The sequence below is a fragment of the Wasmannia auropunctata genome, unplaced genomic scaffold (genome assembly GCF_000956235.1).
Source record: "Wasmannia auropunctata unplaced genomic scaffold, wasmannia.A_1.0 LD336071.1, whole genome shotgun sequence".
Taxonomy (NCBI): Eukaryota; Metazoa; Arthropoda; class Insecta; order Hymenoptera; family Formicidae; genus Wasmannia; species Wasmannia auropunctata.
Window position 1 is genome coordinate 1,664,736 of NW_012026819.1, and position 20,641 is coordinate 1,685,376.

Consider the following 20,641-nt stretch of genomic DNA (forward strand, 5'->3'; position numbering starts at 1 on the left):
GTCTCCGAAGCGATAAAGTAGCGGACATACGATTTGGTCCAACGAGTTATGCAAACTGCAGAAACATTTGCAAAAAAAAAAGAAAAAAGAAAAAAAACGGAGCGAGACGGGTTTGTCTTACTACCTAATATCTTACAACGCTCATAAACGTTGTTACTCTCCTTTTATCTTTTTCTCTCCGAAATTTAAAAGTAATGAATATAGCATTTGCCTTCGTGTTAAACGATTTGTTTGTCTCAAAAAGCGCAAAGCTGATTTAAAACAGTATGATAAGTGTATTACACAGGCAATGCTCCAAATTCACTATATTGCAGCATGTTAAATATTGTCGCGGTGAAGTTCTTAAATGGCGGCTCCGAAAAAGGGAATTCCGTCGTGAAGAAGAACTCAACTTCATAGGGAGCGCCGAATTTCTACCGGCGCGATGGATTTGTGAGACTGTCAATGTACTTAACCATCCACTTGAGCCGTTTCGAGCCGAAAGCCAAAATCAAACACATCAAACACATCCCGATGGTGAGCGACGACGGCAATGGGCGGACCGAGAGGTTTTCTATTTGCAGCGGTGGTGAAGAAAGAATCAGGGACTTCTTTCAGGGAAGGAGGGAGACGACGTAAGGAGAGGGAGAAGGAGAAAGATGTGAATCTCGTATTCGCCTCTGCCCGAAAATCTCGAGCTATTTCTCACAAATCTCTTGCGCTCTATATCTCACTATCTCCCGTTCAAGTGTTTAACTTGAAATCGGCCCGGCGAAACCGTTATGAGTGTTGCACCCTCCTTATCCTTACACAAAATGCCCGCGCCCTATCCTCCTCTCTTCCGAGTCGTTGCGCGTACCCCTTTTCCTTCCTCACTTTCCCCGGATCTCTCTACATCAACGTACATTCACGCGTCACCGGATAGGTTGACAACGTTCCAGGGTGCATAAGTTCCCGCATCTAGATCCCAAGATTATACCGTCTTCGGCGTGCGGCTTTTCGTGCTCCCCCATCGGAAACTCTATCTTACCGGATAATGCCTGTAATCCGCTTTCGTTTGGTGCCCCGAAATTTCACACGAAACGCACACGCTAGTCAACAGTATAAATAAATGAGGCGTTTAAGACTAATATTATATGTGTAAGATTCGTATTATCTAATAAATCTGTCGTTACTTCTTAATTTTTTTAATGGCAATTATTTCATTTATTTCGTCAGTTGTTTGTGCCATGCACAACCGTTTAAATTGTTTTGTTTAAATGAAAATATACTGTTAAATATACTACTAACATTATGTACGTGCAATTATCAAGAATAATTATTTTTATTTGAATGCTTACATAGATTTTTAGATACTTAAAATCCAAAGATTAATGCTCGAACTAAATAATCTTTTAGTATCCAAGTATCTCTAGATTCCAATGAAGTTTCCGAAGCACATATATCTTCTAATATCTATACACAATATGAAAACATCAAATTATCTTGAACAGTCCGTAGATTCACGAATGCGGCAGCGGCGCGACGGCTTACGCCCGCGCGTGAAGAGGGTCCAACGCAGTCTCCAATTAAGATCTCTCAATTAGCGTATCTTATCTCGCAGTTGCTTATCTACCGGCCTGCTCTGGACAGGTTCCCTGGACCAGTCTCGGATCGGTCGGTCGGTCGGTCTATTTCCCGGACGTCGCTTCATCTGCGTACACACGCGCGCTTTGTGGCCCGCAGCAATGCCGCCCTCGTTAAATCGGGGTACCGCCGCGCCAGGAGAATATTAAGTCGCCGATTCATTAGAGGCGATTCTATCGTGCGATCGTTCTCCCTCCTCGGACGCTCTATACCAGCTGCAGTGATCTCGTACTATTTCGTAAGTGGCTTCACGGGCGAGCCAGCGCTCTTGGACGTATCTTCGCAATTAGACGCGCTTAATAATTCCGCGTGTCCATTAAATGTCCATTAGACTTCGAAATATTGGTTATTTCCACTCGATTTAATCGATGCGAATTCACATATAACCTGACATTATTAGTCGCCGCGGAAACGAGCGTGGCGCATTACCTCTCTGCGAAAACGCTTAAATGAAATTATTGCATGTAATTATCGTGTACTTAAGGTATAATGATTATTTTATGTATCATTTAGATTTAAATTAGATAACAGTAAATCTGATTTTAATGTTTATCGATGGAACGAACAAAGATTTTTTAAAAATTCACTAAAATCGATATTGTTACAGTCCATTGACCTGCTTGCAAATTCTTTGTTGTGTGGTATGGAACGAAGACTGCAACTTCCGGTTTGTATTTCTTTTGCATGCGGTTTTCTTTTGAAATGTCTCCATTTAAGGGAGCTTTAAAAGGCGGTTGTTCTGGTCCTTTCAAAGAGGAGTGACTTGGAGACGTCCATTCAGCAAATTGGTCGCCGCGGCAATACCGCTGGTGGAATAAGGTCCGACAATTCCGAAAGAACAGTGACAATCCGAGAGCGCAGAGTACAGAACGAGAAAGGATCAGACTCTCGGAAAAAGACGGGGCGTAGAAAGGAAAAGGAAGGATTTCTGTTTTCCATACTTGGACGATCTAGTAGTTTCTTGCAAAGAGCATGTTGCATAATCAAAATACCAGAATCTGCAATCACGTTTTTGATTTTAACAAACATTGTAGAGAAAAGTTTACTACTCGTTCCCACGAGCGTCTAATCATGCATAATCGTGGTTATGTGAATTTTGTAATATATTTATTTGTATATTTTTTTACATACAACTTATGATATATGTCTATGATCGATGTCATAATTTAAACAGATCACCGGGTCCTTAAAATCTTTAAAACACTCCCACGCGAGATCTTTGTTTCCTCATCAATATATTTTTCTTATTTCCTCTGTCTACGTGCAGGAAGTCAAATACCAAAAAAAAATGCGAGGAGCCGAAAAGGAGAAGAGCTGGTTGAATCGCCGTAGTTGCTCTGACAATGAGAAGCTGACCTCAGTAAATATTCGACGGACAGCTCGCAGCATTGTTGTATCTCGACTGTTCTTTTAGTCGCCACGGATTCTGTCGCGACTGAATTTATGTGCGGACCTGCCGGGTGGTCACCGACGCGTCATGCAACGCCCTTCGGAAAAAATCGAGGAAATTCCATGTCGATTTTTCGCGCGTTACGCCCCTTCCTTCGCTCACACGAGCAACGGAAGCACCAGGTGGACTTTCTCTGGGTTTTTTTTCACCCTTGGGTTCGCTCGGTTCTCACCCGGTAAATGCGACTAGCATTCGACTCTTTGGATGATCCGAATGAACGGTTACCCGTGCCTGCGTGAGATTCTTTGTTATATACTTTACTATAGACGCCGTCCTCAAATATGTTTCAAATTTCATTCACAAGGGATCTCACTAAAGATTTTGAATATATTTATTGCGAATATTTCTTTCATCGCTAGCGCCGCTGTTTTCAAAAAACAGTAACATATAACAACTATAAAAATAAAATGAAATAGTTATAATTTTATAATACGATATAATTTCTCAGAAGTCTCTAATAATAACTTAAATTGTTTCATAGGTACATGCAACGCGATTTAAGAATTACTTAATAAATTTTTTGTAATGTATTTAATAATTTATCATTTACATTTTATTTGAATAAAAGTTGTACTCTATCTTGGCACATACCTATTTGAATATGTATGATTACTTATTCATTAAACAATTAATGCATTGACAATTGATATGAAAATTGACGTGAAATGATAAATATGACATATTAAGGTGCTTATATTAAAATATTTTTTTTCTAAATAATATTAAGTCTGCAAGATCTGCGACATCGCATCTATCAACTCTGACATTCACGCTATTCCAGGAAAAATTGAATAGTTTGAATAAAATTGGAGTAAGGATTACTTCGTTCATTTATTATTAATTTGTTGTGTAGCCGTCGAATGACCACGGATAAATCTTCGAAAATTGTTGGTACCTTGTGATCATTTTGCTACCGGCTCGTCTTAATTGGACCAACCATGAGTACATGTATAAATGTTACGACCGCTTTTTCGGCGATCGGCCTTATCGGCCCATTATCCGTAACGGCGGCTACTCCGTAACCGGAAATATCGTGGATTCTAAATGATTACACATAAACGTAGAAGAAAAAAAAAGAGAGGAGACGAGAAATGGGAAATGAAGAGACGAAGGACAACTCGTAAGTCTGAACAAAGCCCACCGATGGGATCGTCATTTCCCGTTAAAGGCCGATCTGTTAAGTCGATAACGAGAAGTGCACTATTTCACAGTCTCAATGATTTCTTCTCAGAGGATTTTAACGTTGATTTTAGATTTGAGGTAGGAAAGGCAAAAGTTACTACATAAACGAGATAACTATCTATGTAATATTGATACTACTGATAATGAAATTACATAGTCTAATTTAATTGTTATTTAATTGTTATTTAATCTTATTGAATTTAATAAATAACACAATCCAATCTGTTTCAAGATTATTGAAAAAAATAACTGAAACTTGATATTATATTGGAAATAAAAATATTAATAAAATATTTATTTGTTCTCAATCTTTATAACTAATCGCTCAATCGTAATAAAACTTATATATATCGGAGTATTTTATTGATCGTTATTACACAAATTATTACAATTCATATTACAATTATTACAATAATAGCCAAAAATTTATTATGAGCCATAATAACATAGAGATCAATAAATCATTGACCACTATTAATTCGAGTAATATGCAACATTGCGGCATTCACTGTTTTATACTGGCGAATGTTTCTAGATAAATTTATGCAAATTATTGAAGATAATTCGCGTGCAGTAATGTTTTTTAGTATATTTGTATACTGTATACGATGTATTATGGCTTTTTCAAATTTGTTACTCAAAGAAACGAAAAATTTGCAATAACCAGCTGCTGCGACGTTAAAATTAAAACTATGAGCAATTATATGCCTGCTTCCCTCAAGTGATTCTCTCCTCTGATCTCGCCATTTATCTTATCGTCGTTTTATGGCGAATGTAATTTCACGGAGAAACACTCTCGGAAGTGATACGAGAGGTCGTCGTGAGCTCCTGCACCGGCACTCGCACGGTAGAGACAGGTAATTGTGCGCTACTTTACGAGGACGATAAGTTAGGCGTTGCAAAAACTAATACCCGGCAAATAACAGGCATTACTTATTCTTACACCGGCATACGGCCACGAGCATCGTCGGGCCCCTGGGCCAAGGGAGCCCCGGCCGATATACTGCATTACGCCTGCATGATGTATGCATTCGCGCCTTTTACAACTTTCGCACTCGGGACAGCTACCATGCATGAAAGTGTATGTAGAGAGGCATTTATTGTGTTGATGGTATAAGTTCTCGTGTTACTGAGTCCACGATGACGACAGAAAATACGAAGAGGCGAGGAAGTTGTTGATTTTTATCTTCCACCTTCTATCAATCGAGGATTGTATCTCTGTTTCAACATTTTCTTGTTATGTTGTTCAACTTTTAGTGCGTTCTGTTATAACTGTTACTTAGTTTTGCTTAGTAATATAATTACGTAATATAATATTATAATGTAAAGTGTGGAAATTTATTTGTAATATTTGTTATACACACATAGATATAAACATAATTTTATTTAGAAATTTTGATAAACTAATTTTACCGTTTATGGAAATATATTATTGCAATGTAAATTAGTGAGATGATAATTAGTACAAAAAAATTGCTGAAATATGAATTTAAAAGGAGCGAACGGGGTTAACTGTAGAGAGCGACAAAGGCGGAATCGCATCAGACTCGGAAATTCAATGAGTATTACGAAATTTCCTGCTGGCGTCAGCCGATTTTGTAGATATTCTGCCAGTCACCCCGAACGGATAAAGAGCTCACGTGAAAAGAATCTCTCCCTCTTCTAGCTAATAATAAAGCAATCTGTGATTCTAATCTCGGTTCTTGGATCTTTTCGTTCTATCTCTTAAGTAAAGTACCCAGAAAGCCGACACAATTTTCGAGACACATTGTTTTCACATTCTTTCCCATTATTTCAGAAGATCCATTAATTAACCATGCCGCGGTCATAAAAATTACTCTAACACAATTTGTAAAATAGTAAGATATTAACACAACATAAAATGCCAAGGGCCAATTACGTAGCAGTTACGCGGAGGACAGCAAATCAAAGATCCATGAAAATATTTATTCGATGGACACATAAAATATAAATAACTTTGGATTGATATTCTACGATACACAGTACGTCAGTACCTGTGACATTTCTGACATCGCCGAAGAGTTGGTTGGAGAAGCATTGATTCACGATAATGTTATCGATAATTCAATATATGGGACAGCCACGGCCAAGACGACTATAAAATAAGCGAAACTCAATTATTATATAACGATAGCGTAAAACAGACGTAAATTTTCCGCGCTCGCATCGAAGTGCTCCGTAGGATCTTCTCTTTTGAATATTCACTCGTTATACACCTCGTTTCTTCTTTCTCCATTCAAACGAATCTCCGATGCACCGCCGACAGGACGCACGTGCGGAACTCCCTCGCGAGCGGAGCAATTGAGAGCGACGCCATAAATATTCATCCCCCTCGTTATATTTACCCTTTCGTCATTTTTGAGCTGCATACAATACCGAGGAAGCGTGCCGAGCGATACCCCCTTCGCGGAAATATCGTTCGAAAGCTTCGGAATGCCCTCGTATATCCATGTGGAGAAGGTAAGTTATGTAGAAGAGCGCGTACCGCAGACTTTCAATAGATTTATTGAAATCGTAGCATATTTTTATTCTCCCTTTTTATGTGTACCGGAAAACGCGATCTATTGTGAGAAAGAATAATTTTTGGTATATGACAGAGGTCATTAATTATTTTACTGATTCATTGTAAAGCAAATTTAAAATAATTAAAGTGTATGAGCTTATTTATATGTATAATACTTACAAACATTTGTTTATACGTTTAAATGTATAATAAAGATAAAAATTAATAGTTATAGCCGTACAACGATATCATTCGGCAGGGCTATAATATTTTTAATACGATGACTTTATCGTTTTCAGTTGTGATACGAAGTCAGTTGCATTGGGGCAAAATATACGACTATATCAAATAAAATCTGTAGATAGCATAATCTATCGTACAGCAATCTGAATCGCCGTCATCTCTCTGTGCTGTTTTCGAGCTACGAGCGCGTCGTAAACGTTACTCGTGTCATCTCAGAGGTGGATTACTTTCCGTTATAGGAGACCTCCGCGATCGTGAAAGCCGCTCGATGATCCCGAGAAGATTTATGGGAAAGGATGGGAAATGCCGATAAAGATCAATCGATCCGGTGATTAAGACGTAATCGTGTCGCGGCGATACCGATATACATGCGTGGTTACTTTAGTCCTATCATGTTCCACGTTCCCGACGCGCTGTATTCGTTTTCGTTCAGGCAATATCAGGCAGGAAGGGGATTGGCGGCGAATAATATATTAGCATTCCATTCGAGCGCGAAGTTTATTGGCGGCTTTAATGCATTTTGCGAGGTTTACCGCTCTTATCTCTTTGCCTGCCTTTTAAGCGCATATTTTTACGATGAATAATTCAGTCCGCCTGCACGCGTACCTCACTCTCATTTTCTCTCCGCTAATCCACCCGCCCCGTTCCGTCAATTTATCCGACTGATTCTTTCTTCAAAACCAGTACCTCTTTAACCCAGTTGCCCGGATCTCTGATTGCATCGAGTGCGCTGATTGCTTCGAGCACGGGCTTTTCCGGCGAGTGATATAAATCAGGATTAAAGATTGAACGTAAAAGTATTATACCGATAGGTAAATTAGATAGTGTATCAATAAGGTTAATGCATACACCCGATATTTAATGTCGCGCACATTGGTAGTGCCAGTTAATCTATTCCGCGATACTAAAGCGTTGAGCGATATCGTATCGCGTAGTGAGCGACTTTATCTTGAATTACATCTGATTGCTAGAGAGCAGAATATTTTTGCTAATATTGTTTAATATGCCGATCGATTATTATTGGACACGTGTGGTGAACATTGCTGATTGTGTGAAGTGAAAATCTACTGTAAATTATATAACTCTATAGAAACCAATTCTCGAAACAATTTAATCATTATAATAACAAACGCCGTCGTGTCAGTGATACAGAAATACGTAATTAACTTCGCGTAAGAGATTATTTCGTTTGGTGGAGGAGCACGTCGTGGAGAAAAGAATGAAGAAGGTCGCTATGTCTCGTAAACATCGACCACTACCACTTCCGCGTGTACCAAGTTTTGCGTCATCAATGTAAAAGCACGCACGATGGGCCACAAGTGGGTTGACTATCGGCGTCATTAGCAAGGCGCCATGTTCTTCTTACTTGTTGTTCGTGGAAGAGCGGCCCTCCATTCCGGATTGCGCAACACGGCGTGACACGGGTCTCGTTAACGCCCAGCACGGCGCCCTATTTGGTACCGATTTTATAAATAATCGCGGCCACGTGGGCTCACGTTGGACCGAGGCCAGGAACACGCCTAGGAAAATAAATAACAATGGTGTCCCATTGAATTCGATTCCTCCTTCCCCGAAGCTGGACGGGCTGCCCGGTCCAGCAGCTTGTCCATTCGGCCGTGGGTGTGGGCGCATCGAAGGTGCATTGGCAACGAATTCCTTTGCCGCGAGAGAGAGAGAGAGAGATATGCTCGTCCTTCTTTGCTCCTTTTTGTCTCTCCGTCGTTGCCGCGTGATTTCCGGTGAAAACTGCCCCTCTTTTCCTCGTTAGGTTAATTTGCTTCTGGCCCGCGGCCAACTGGACGAGGATCCTTCGGCAGGAAGCGCTCAACGAGACGCTGGAGTTCCTCGAATTAACTTTCGCGCAGAATTTAATCCGCTCTTGACCTCTTGCGAGTAGAAGATTCCTTGCTTGAATTGTAGGAAATGCATATTTTTGACTTGTGCCTTTTAAGAAAATAATCTCGATATTATATTGCATCTTCTAGGAATGCGATCTCTATTTTGAGAATATCTAAATTTAAAATTCGTTTATTCGGCATTAGTCGCACGAAGTTTGTCTTTCAGCTTTATACATATCATAAAGCGATGGAAACAATTTGGAAAATTTGAAATCATTGCAATCACATTTCTCTCACGATGTATAGCATGTTAATCTTATATTGTCTTACTCGCGATTAGCGAGCCCGTATGCTCCATTTTGCGGAATTGTTGCTGATAACGCGACGCGCTGGTGATGAAACAAATTTGCTCTTTAACGCAAGACGAATAGTCGCTGCTACGACTGAGTACCGAGAATTCAATTACCGCTCCGGACGTGACGGTAGCGGGGGTCTCCGGGGGGTCTCCGCACGACGGCGGTCCGGAATTCGCGATAAGAGACGCACAAGAGACATACAGAAAGAGCGTTCTCTTCGTAAGCCGTGCGCGCGCTCGTCGGAGACGAGTACAGGTAGATTGCGTATCTACATTCACCTGCGGAGGGAAGTCTGGCCAGACTGGCGCTTGATAAGCGGTCGTCGCGCGATAAGAGCGCGCAACGCGCGAGGGTAACGTACTCGCCTGTATGCGGCGCGCCATAGGGTGTTTGGCGGTGGCCTGGCGGTAGATACTTTCGCATAAGTGCAATGTGCGTCGATGTTGTCGCGCGCTAGGCTGCATATTTACACGATAAGCCCCGAAAGGGGATTCCCACAATTTGCTCAGCAACTGGGAGAGGCGTTTTATCGTGCAGATTTTTTTTCCTCACCGTCTCTCTTTTATTGTCAATTAGGTATTGTAGTCACGAAATAATTTAAGCGATTGTTGCCAGCACCGTTCTTGAATTTTAATAGATAAAACTATGTAGTATTTAATTAAAATGACAATATAAATTCTGAGAAACAATAATTGAATAAACGTATACTAGAAATTAACTTTGAATTACTTTATATACTATATACTTTGACAGAGCATGTAAGAGAATTCGGTATTCCATTTGCAAAATATTTCTATCTAATATTATATATCAGATATCATTCAACGTCCGTGATATCTCGTTGACAAAGTATCACTCGTACTATACGTCTTTCATAAGCAGGAAATTTTCGTGCCCGGTCTTCGTGACCGAACGAGAGGGGCAAAAAAGGGGGGACGAACGAGGCCGGCGAAAGGATGAAACCCGAAGTCGTCGCGGTGAAATGCGCTCTTGGTGTGTCCAGCGGTATATATCCACATCGGTTAGTAAGCGTGGGTGTAGATGTGGCGAGATTAAGCCCGGGCCCCGAGAGAGTCGCGTGGCCTTCCCCCTTCCGTACCCCGCCAATTCCCCTACCATGGGCCCCTCTCTCTCTCTCTCTTCCTCTCCCTTTTTCTCTTTCTCCTTCTTCCCGTTCCAGCTCCTCTCTCGCCGTACCTCCTCGCGAGATGGTGCCCACCGTCTCGCGAGCATAAAATACAGCCAGGAATTTTAATAAGCCTGCCATTGTGCCGCGCGGTCCTGGTTCCCACAGATGATTTCGACCTGGCTCAAGACCCACTCGCGTTTCGGGTGTAAACGGGACTTTACGGTACACCGCGGTGCCACCCGCGGCTTTACGCGCGTCCAGGAGTTAGTTAGATCATCGCGGAATTTTACGACGGGCCGAAAATTCCACCCCGCGCACGGTTTTCCTGGCGGCGGGTGGTGTGCAAAGAACAGAGAAATTAACGCTCGGATCTGTTCATCTGGCCAGTTACATTCCATTAGCTTCATTACTTTATTCACGGGATGACCGTGATACAACATGTTAATAATTGAAATACCGATTAGTCAACTGAAGATTCTTTTTATTTTTATAGTTTCTTATTCAGACGAGGAAACTTTATTAAGGAGAATTATTAGCTGAGGTGGCATAGCCAGACTGCTTGTACTGCAGGCTGAATTTTTATTTAAATTACGCGGATGCGAAACTTCATGTTTTTGTTAACAATAAATATCCAATATCTGGATGTTAATTGTCTAAAAAGGAAATGCATGATTTTGCCGAGATACCGCGTACATTGGAAGAAATTATACCGATAAGAAATTATGTACATTAAAAGCAATTCGATTTAATAAACGATTTATTTTAAATCTACGTTAATTACGTTACATAGATTAAATGGAAAATGATAATATTATGTATTATTTATGCAACTGGTTTACTAAAATTTTCCTACATTATTGATTAAATTATTGCACGTAATAATAAAATAAATAAAATTGCCGTAACAAATTGTGATACAAATTGAGATTCACACGTTACCAATATCCAAAACGCCGTATAATTGACACGCGTTTGATAATAAATTCAACATTTGTTATCGGTTTTATCGCGTTGCATTAAAGTTTTAAGGCTTTAACGTTTATGTGGCGTCAGGTCCGATGTGCAGACACCACGCCAGAGAGTTCCACGCGGGGATCGGCCGTACTTGAATCTCCTTTCCTGTTAATACGGAGCCACGTTAATGCGAGGCTGGACCTGATGAGAGGCGGTATGCCATTCCGGAAATGCTGGAATGCCGGCTGTGGCGCCAGGACCGTACATCGGCATACGACGAACCGCAAATCAATTCGCACATTCCCCGCCACTTCCCGCACCACGTCCGGCAACAGCCCCCTGTCGCAAGATTGAAACCGACGATTTCGAAACGGAACCCGCCTGCCACGTCCTCCTGCCCTGTCATCTCAATCGCGATAACGGGGGTCAATAGAACGCGGCGGCGTGTCACGAATATCGTAGGTACGAAGCTTTTGTTCCCGGAACCGTGCGGCACGCTCGGAAAAGGAATGGTGTCGATCCTGTTGGAACGTTAGTTAGCACCTGACGCCGTGATCTTCCGTGAAAATTACACGAAGCGGCCACGTGGTGAAACCAACAAGTTCGTCTTTTTTCGTTTTTGCCGCCGTATTAAGCCGGATACGTTCGTCATTTACGTAACTCGAGTAAGGATTTTACCTATAATTTCAGCTAAGCAGAGTTCGCTTCTTTCTCACTTTAATGAAAAAGTGAGAAAAAAATTGAAATAAGTGAGATTCATATAAAATATTATTTATATAAAATAAAATATTGCGTATTGATTAATTTTTTTGAAATAATACCTTAATCCGAAGTTAAAATATTTTTATGTGCGTGCTTGAAAGTATATAGGATAGCTGGGATATAATATATAAAACCTATAACTTTCAATATTAAATATTAAATTTACAGCAATATATTAAAGTGCTTAAGGGATGGCAACTTTACAGATATATATTGAACATATTATGTATATAATATATATCTTTATTTTTAATTATTTATATTGGCTCTCTTACATCCAATTACTGTGTTGCATGATTAGTAAATACGGGCAGTAATATGGCGCGATAATCAATTTTTTTTCTCCGACGATTGTGATTTACGAAAACGAGATCGAGACCGTAGGAGGTGGTCCACGTAAAGGACACGCGTAGCCCTAGGGCTTCTGGAATCCGAAGCAGCGACGCCACTTGGTCCAAAAGGAGGACCTCGCCGGCCGGAGGAGTCCATCGATCTCTACGCATCGGCGCTTGAATCAGCGGGGTCGGTAGCGATCGGTAGGAGCCTTCGTTGCTGGGGATGGCGAATCGAGGATTCGCCAGGAATGGAAGACATATACCACGGGACTGTAAGAGCGAGAGTGGAAGACTCGAATGATTAACCTGTGGCGCCGTGTAAGATCGTAAAGCCCATGGGATCCTGATGGGCCCCCATCCGTATGGGGCTCGCCTACGTTCAACGGTTTTGCGGGGCCTTTGTCTCGCGTTTGTAATTGGCCTGCCGTTTCGAATGAGAGCTACTGCCGGCGTGTACCATATTAGCGGCAGTAATTACAAATCATTGGACGAAGTGGAGAAACCGACGAAGGCGATCTCTGCGTCTTCGAGCGATTTGTCGAGGGGACGCCTGCGCGAGATATTTCGCTCTCTCCTTTCGGCGGATTTCAGTCCCCTGGCGGCCCTCGATCAGCAAAACGTACGTATAACTTATAAAGCAATATCTTTCAGTAGACTCTTTAGTGTAGAACAGTTTAACTCGATTATGCTGGAAATTGTTTTGTACACATCTGCGTCTTATCGTTGACAGGGATAAATATAAGAAATTACGTTCCCCGCACAGAAGTGCTTTACATGCGGGCTGAATAAAATTCTTTTTGTATGAATGCATAATGAAGCATTTCGATCTTGAACGTATTAATAATATCGGAATACAAAATGTTCTGCGTGGAAAGATTTAGCAACATTCAGAACATAAAGTACAATTTATTGGGTTATTCGTATAATATTAGTACAGCTAGCATATATATGGAACTAACATGCATAGACGCTATTCCTGGTATGACGCGTTTAATAAAGACACTCTTCCCAGGCGCACGCGGTGCGAGCACGCAATGACAGCGGTAATGGCTCTCGCTGCAATAAACCTCAGTGTTAAGATATGCACATTATTTAAGAAGGAAGAGGTATTACCGGTAGGGAGGGAAAAATGAATAATCGCGTCGGTTCCGCGCTGGAGAATGTCTGGGAATTAGTCGCGGTAGTAGGCGAATCGCTGCAGGGGATTACACCGGTATCCGCGGCGCGAGACATATTTTAGCGGTTTAATCATTTAACGTTCATTAAGCGCAGTAATGAAATTACAGACCGCACGGTTAAACGCATTACCCGAGACACTTGAATACCCAGGAATGACCATGTAGCAGCCTCAATACCTCTCGAAACAGAACCGCCTTGAGAGGCATCGTTCACGTGCGAACCGCGTCTTCTCTCTTTCCCCTCTCTGATTCATACGTGTTTATAAGTGGCGCATAAACACGGTAGATTATAATAATAAGGGAATATTTATAATTGTTTAGGAGTGTCTTTCAATTAACACCCGTTGTAGGCAGTTACAACTGGTACCTTCGGCAACGCACAAATTCCTTACCGGTCCGGTGAGGCATAATTTGTCCCGCGTCATAAATTATCCGTGCGACTCTCGGCCGTCTTGTAATACGCGCGTACGTGAGATCCTGCCTTATAAGGGCGACCCGTATTTTTTTATTTCCGCATCTTAAAACTTTATCGCCGCCCAATGGCGCCACCGTCTTGCGTCGCGATACGCGCAAACATTTTTGTCTTCTTAATCTTGATATTTATACATGACTGCCGAAAATTTCGACTGTCAAAAGCAAAAACGTTTGATTGAAATTAACTACAGATTGGATTTGCGGTTGGATAAAAAAAATGCAAATTAGTTATTGCAAGACGGGGTAATATTTAAATTGTCAAGAAGAAAGCGCGATCGGAATGTTAGAAATGAAGTGTCGCGTTTGGAACTTCGCATACCTTCGGAACTCCGTAAAGCTTCGCGTGCGGCCGAAAGAAAAACAGCAATGATGTCGCATATGTCTTCGCGCGGTACCGCCGAATCGGTCTTAGGGCCCAATTATTTCGCTTGTTTTCTCGCGAAGCCCACATGACTCTTGTGTTCCCCGCGACGCGCGACGGGAGAAACACGGCCTACGGTGTTATGTTCGCGCGACGATCGCGATGATAAAAACTTGCCGCAACTTGGGTCGTGCATTTCTTCCTTCTTGAAAGACATCGTTGCGACAACGCGGTTGCTGTTACATTTCACTTACAGTCGGCTTCAAGTGGCGTATTATGTAATGTTTGCAACAACGTGCATATGGGTACCAACGGCGAAGGACATAAACAAGAGATACAAGTTACAGTACAACTGTGAATATGCGATATCTCAAATTGCGATCTGTCGAACGTCTTGATGGGAATTGTTCAATGAACATTTCGATCGCGCGCGACAGCAGCGCGAACGATTTCTCGATATTGATGGAACGGAACGATTCGTTTCTCAATGACCGTGACAAATGCGCTCTATTTGCATCGATGAATTTTACGGCGGCGGTGGAAAAAGGGGGAATTGATTTAACGATTCGCGTCAAGCTCGCGGCGACGCGTCATTTTTCGTATCGGCAAACCGTATTTATGAGACGGTAACGTACTGACCGTGGTATTAATAGACTCGGGGCGTGTATGGCGCGTCGGGGCATGTGTTTGTATCGAAGCCACGAGATCTCGTCTCAAATCTCGATGTATCAATGTGTACCAATTCGATCGTTCTACCTGCGACACCACCTTCCCACGCGCGCGTACACCGTGTCGTGGACACAAGTCGCACGCGTGTTTTATCGTTCTAGTATTATTTTATAGCATGCCGATCCTCAAGCCTATGCCACGAGAAACAAGCAGAAAGGTTTGAATGTACGATCTTGAGGCAATTTCAATTCTCTTCAGCTATTGTTACGTTAAAAGAATAATTATAATAAAAATATATTTCTATAAAATATCGAAGAAATTACAAGCAAATTTAGAGATACTTTTTCTTAATTTTTGTAAATTAGATTTTTTATGTTTCGTGGAGATAAATAATAATTATTATCTCCTGTGATAAGGATCATAATATGTTAAGTCATTAAATATAGTCATTAAATGCAAATCGCGATTATTTTTAATCATTCATAATTGATAACGTTTTGTGTTATATATGTATTATTTTTTTACATACAAAATTTTTTTACATAAACATTTTTAAGCTCGTATGCAGTGTAATTTTCATTTTTAACAAATACGTATATAAGCATCTGGTTTAAGTGAAGCAAAGTTTTTACTGAAAATGAAATGGAAATGTAGAAAAAAAAGATGGAATGGAATTTTACTGACGGTAAGAGATATGACTTGTGTGTGTTTTTACTCGCCATACGGGTTTCTCCATTAGAAGATTCTTTGAGCAACGACTTGGCGGTAGACGGAGTGTCAAATGCAAACGAAAGTAGCGTCGTACTACTTCGAGGTGGTTGTTACCAAATTCGGTATAACGAGATTCGTCTTGTAGAAGATGGGACAAATAACTGATCTCGGCGTCTATTCCATAAAGATTATATCAATCTAGCGTAATTTGAATAAAATACGTGTTGTATATATACGATTGTATATACACGATTATTTATAAAGAAACAAAATAAATGTATAAAGAAAATAAACAATTGTTTTATACGTTTATGATTATAAAACAATTTAGCCAGTTGATTATTGCGTAAAAAATTTATTACATAAAATATTGAAGAATGTGCTTATCAATATACATCAGTTTTTCTTCAACGACTCTATTGCGCGATATTGAATCAATATGTTATACGTGATATTGGCGTATATTGATTTTAGTTAGGGAGAAATATATGTATATGTGTTATAACGCTGAAATAGCTGTAACGTCGTTGGAACATTTCTTAATGCATGTATAATGAACGCGCCTGTCATGAATTACGTTGCAGGAAGTAAATCGGATCTTGAGCCGTGACTTTTCCCGCAATGAAAAGTCGCGTGTGCTTCCGAGAGAGTGTGTTATAAATTTCGTCGCGGATCTTATCACGATTGCAATAGCGGCAATTACAATTTTAATCGGTTACAACAACACAATTTCAGATTACGTCGTAAAGCGACTTTAGGAGCCATTTGAAAGACCTGTCCGCCAGTAACATCGTCGATTAATGTGGGAGTTCGCCCTCCGAGATGGAGACATGCTGGCGCTAATTTACCGTTGTGTTTGAACGTACTATTAGACACGTGCGTGAAGTATTCGGAATTCACGTTTCGAGACGGCCCACACCTCGGCGACGCACGTGAAACGTGCGGCACGGGCACTTGAACCTCGAACCCTGAACCCTTCCCGTCGCTACACACGCCTAAGCGGAATCTATACCGTACTCGTTAAGTACGTCATTACCTGTTATTCGCGTGCGCGAAGAGAGGTTTTCTCCGTATTGTGAATTATTATTGGAATGCCGCCGTCAGTAAACCGTATTCATACACTATTTTCATTCCGACTCACGTAACAGTCACGATTCGCGGGAACAGACTGCGTAACGCCTATTCCGATTTGTAAATATTGTGATATTTTTTATTACGTCATACGGATGCTATACCGGTGAACCGTTTATTTACAAAGAGACGCAACTCCGCAAAATATCGATTACTGCACGGAAGAGGTAGCAAGGTATATAATTTTAAAAGAAACCATTGAATTAGATCGACGGGGCATTGATATATTTTATAAATATATTATATGAATATAGAAATATTGATTAAAATTTGATTTAAAAAATTCCTTTTTGTCACAGACAATTTTTTGGTAAATATTGCATGGAAATGCTTTCATAATTAATTATTAGTAGAAATGAATTTTGAAATGGATTCCATATATACATATTCTATTCTCATCAAATCGTTTGGAAAGTAATGTAAAATTTTCTTGAATCATTTTATCTGGTCTCCGCGCGTCCAAACAGAGGAAAATAATAAAGACCACTACAATCACAAGGTGCGTCGATCGAAAAGCATGCTTTTAAAAGACTTTGAGAAGAATTCAGAGAAGCCGCCGTGAGAATAATCGATTTCTGATTCGAGGTAGTGGAAGAGGTCGCGTAAGTGGTTCGACATAATTATACCGTATCCCCCTGACCTCGGGAGGCTTAGCCCGAAAACGTTCCATCGCAATCGCGCGGGAGGACGGAGAGCTCTCACCTACGAGAAAATGTGTGCGGTCCCACCGCACACCTATACATACGCACTCTCGCCGAAACGGATGCTTTGTTTCGGATTAAGGTGCCGACCGAGTCCGTGTTGCGTTACCCCGTCGGGGTACGTATAATCACTCTGTAACGTAAAACCAAATTAGCGCGGATCCCGAAGTCCGAACTCGCGCGCTGCTGTGGCCGCCCGGATACGTTTACATCGAGTGTTTACGGCGCGGACTGGCTTCCCTTGTTAATATTCCGCGACTCCCCCGTCATATTTCCCCCGTCGGCGCGGATCCCAAAAACGCGCGAGGGCCATTGACGCGCGCGGGCCCCCCGTCCGATCATTCGCCGTACGTACGGCGATTTTACGACCGCGACGTGGCGTTGTCCCGATAATATTATACCGGAGCTTCATCGTTTTCTAATGTAAAAGCGTGGCTGCCTCTTTACGGCCGATGCTCGTGTGTCGTCTTCACCGCGTATTCGCCTCGTCGCGTCGCATCTCGCTTGACACGCGAGGCCGCTCGGAAAGAGACGCGGAAACTTCGGCCCCGTCGCTTTTACGATCGCGTCTCACGTTGTTTCGTTTAATGATCTTTCTTGATCGTTGGATAATGTAGAAATGTTATTAAGGCGTTGTCGATTGCCACCGCTTCACTGACGTAGGGTCCTTGGCGAGATGTAGAGGTTGCAAAAAGGAAATGCATCCGTGCCATGTTGGAAAAAATAATAAAATGATCTTTCTTTGCTTTAGCTGAAATAAGATTGTATATACAATAAAATAGTTATTATATAATATTAATAAAAGGAGAGAGATTTTCCCTTATAATAAAAAAAACTGTTTTTAATTAGAATAATTGCTCTTAAATCTGTAAAAGTTTAAATATTTATTATTTTTTCACTTTTTTATATTTGAATTATTTCTTTGAATTCATATAATGTAACATAAAGTACTATATTATAAATTGAAGGTACTATATTATAAATTGAAGGAATATTATTAAATATTATTAAATATTAATAAATAATAATTTAAAAAATTAAAATTACTCTATAGGATAATTGTGTATATTACAACTATCATAAGCGAATGCATAGCTAAATAATCTTCTACCTCTTTGAATCATTTGTATTTTAATCAAGTTACGTTTAGCATGAGTAAAAGAGAGATTACAAAAGAATCATCTTTTCTTAATAGGTAGCCAGGATTAATTGACCATGATTGTAGACAGCAAACGTTGCATTGCGTCCATTTGTCAACGGATGTGATTTATGCGCTGAAGAAAGATTTATCGATTTTTTCTTTGGTTTATTAAAGCTCTCTGAAATATAATGCATCAATTTCATTACCTGGTAAGATAGTTTTTCTTAAAGCATATATATTAATTATTTAATTAATCAATTAATTTAAACATGTTTTGCATAATAAACTGAAACTGGGAAATGAAGAAAGAGAAAATCGAAACTTTCTTCAAAAAATGAAGCAATGATTTATAAATATTTCTGTGTTTATCATATAATAATTTTATGTTTTCCGATCAAAAAAGATTTTTTTGATAGTAAATTTTTATTAATCTTAATCTGTAATCGATATCGCACACGTGCGCACAAACACACATATATTTTTTAATTAAGAATTAAAGCAACCGACATCTAGTACTACAATAGATAACTGTTTGTAAGGATTGAAAATTTGTGAGTTTAGCAGAAAATATCTGAAATATCTACTACTAATAAGATAAAGTGGAAGTAGATGTCTACATTGCCGATTTGTAGCATTTTATAGATGCATATTGCATTATTAACAATTATTTCAAAATGTTACTTTATATAGAAATTAACTTGTTATTGTTGTCTCTTTTATTTACATAAAAGAGAAATATATATGAAAATAAATATGCTTGCCTCTAATTTTTGTTATATTTTGGTGATTAATTGCATTACATGACCGTAATGAACTGTAATTAATTAGAACCAACGCCAAGATCAGTTCTATATTGAAGCGAAATATTTAATACTTTTTAAAAAAATTTAGAGATACGCTGATTTTAATTTCTTACGCCTTAGAACTCTTAATAGTAGCATGGACACGCATACATTTTATTTGGATGTAGCACAGACTCGACAAACATACATCGATTTTTAACGTTATAATTTTATAAATAATGTTAAAAACATGGATGTGTCTACGTAGTACTTATTTAAAAAAATGGATGTACTGACGCTAGTGGGTCAGTATAGGGGGCTTCTGATGATCCTATATACGAGTAAAAGGCCAGGATGGTTGCTCTCATGATTTAAAATATGTGCATTGAATTATATCCATAATATTTCCAACAAATAACATGCCATATTCATGGTTTTCTTTAGACAATCATTATATTTAATTGTTCAAATTGTTTACATTAATGATAAAAAATTTTATATCGACTATCGATAATGTTGATGCTCTTCTATTACATTCAGACTCTTAACTTTCTTGACTTCTATTGATAATTCGAAAAATTTATTCAAGATCGATCTGATCGATAGTTTTTAACTTTTTAATAATAATTTTGTCAGTAATTATAATAATAGCTAATTAATGTTCTTAAATTACAAAAATATATTCCAATATAAAAAGTGTTAAAATAATATATTAAAAAATACAACATTAAAAAATTTATTCCTATTTCAATATTAAAATTAATTACATGATCAGGTATGATTTTATATTGTTAATACACTTTATATAATTAAAATATTTGTTAGAAAAATATATGCAGTGATTAATAAAAAATACGATAAGATTTTAAAGAAAAACAATTTCGGAAGTTATTATAAGCTTAAAAAAAATCTCAAATAAAAAATGTTTTACTGATTTTATTAGTTAAAAAAATGATATCAAGAATTTAATTTAAATAGGATTGTAATGTTTTCATCAATTTACAAATGTATCATGCAAATAAAAAATTTGCCAGGTGTGGGGTTCGAACCCACGCTCCCAGATGGGAACCAGAACTTAAGTCTGGCGCCTTAGACCGCTCGGCCAACCTAGCTTC

General features: G+C 39.5%; 1 non-coding gene across 1 annotated transcript; it reads right to left on the reverse strand.

Annotated features, from left to right (window-relative positions):
• Positions 1-20,554: 20,554 nt before the first annotated feature.
• Trnal-uaa lies at positions 20,555-20,638 on the reverse strand. The gene has a single exon. It is a non-coding gene; the product is annotated as a tRNA-Leu (tRNA).
• Positions 20,639-20,641: the final 3 nt, after the last annotated feature.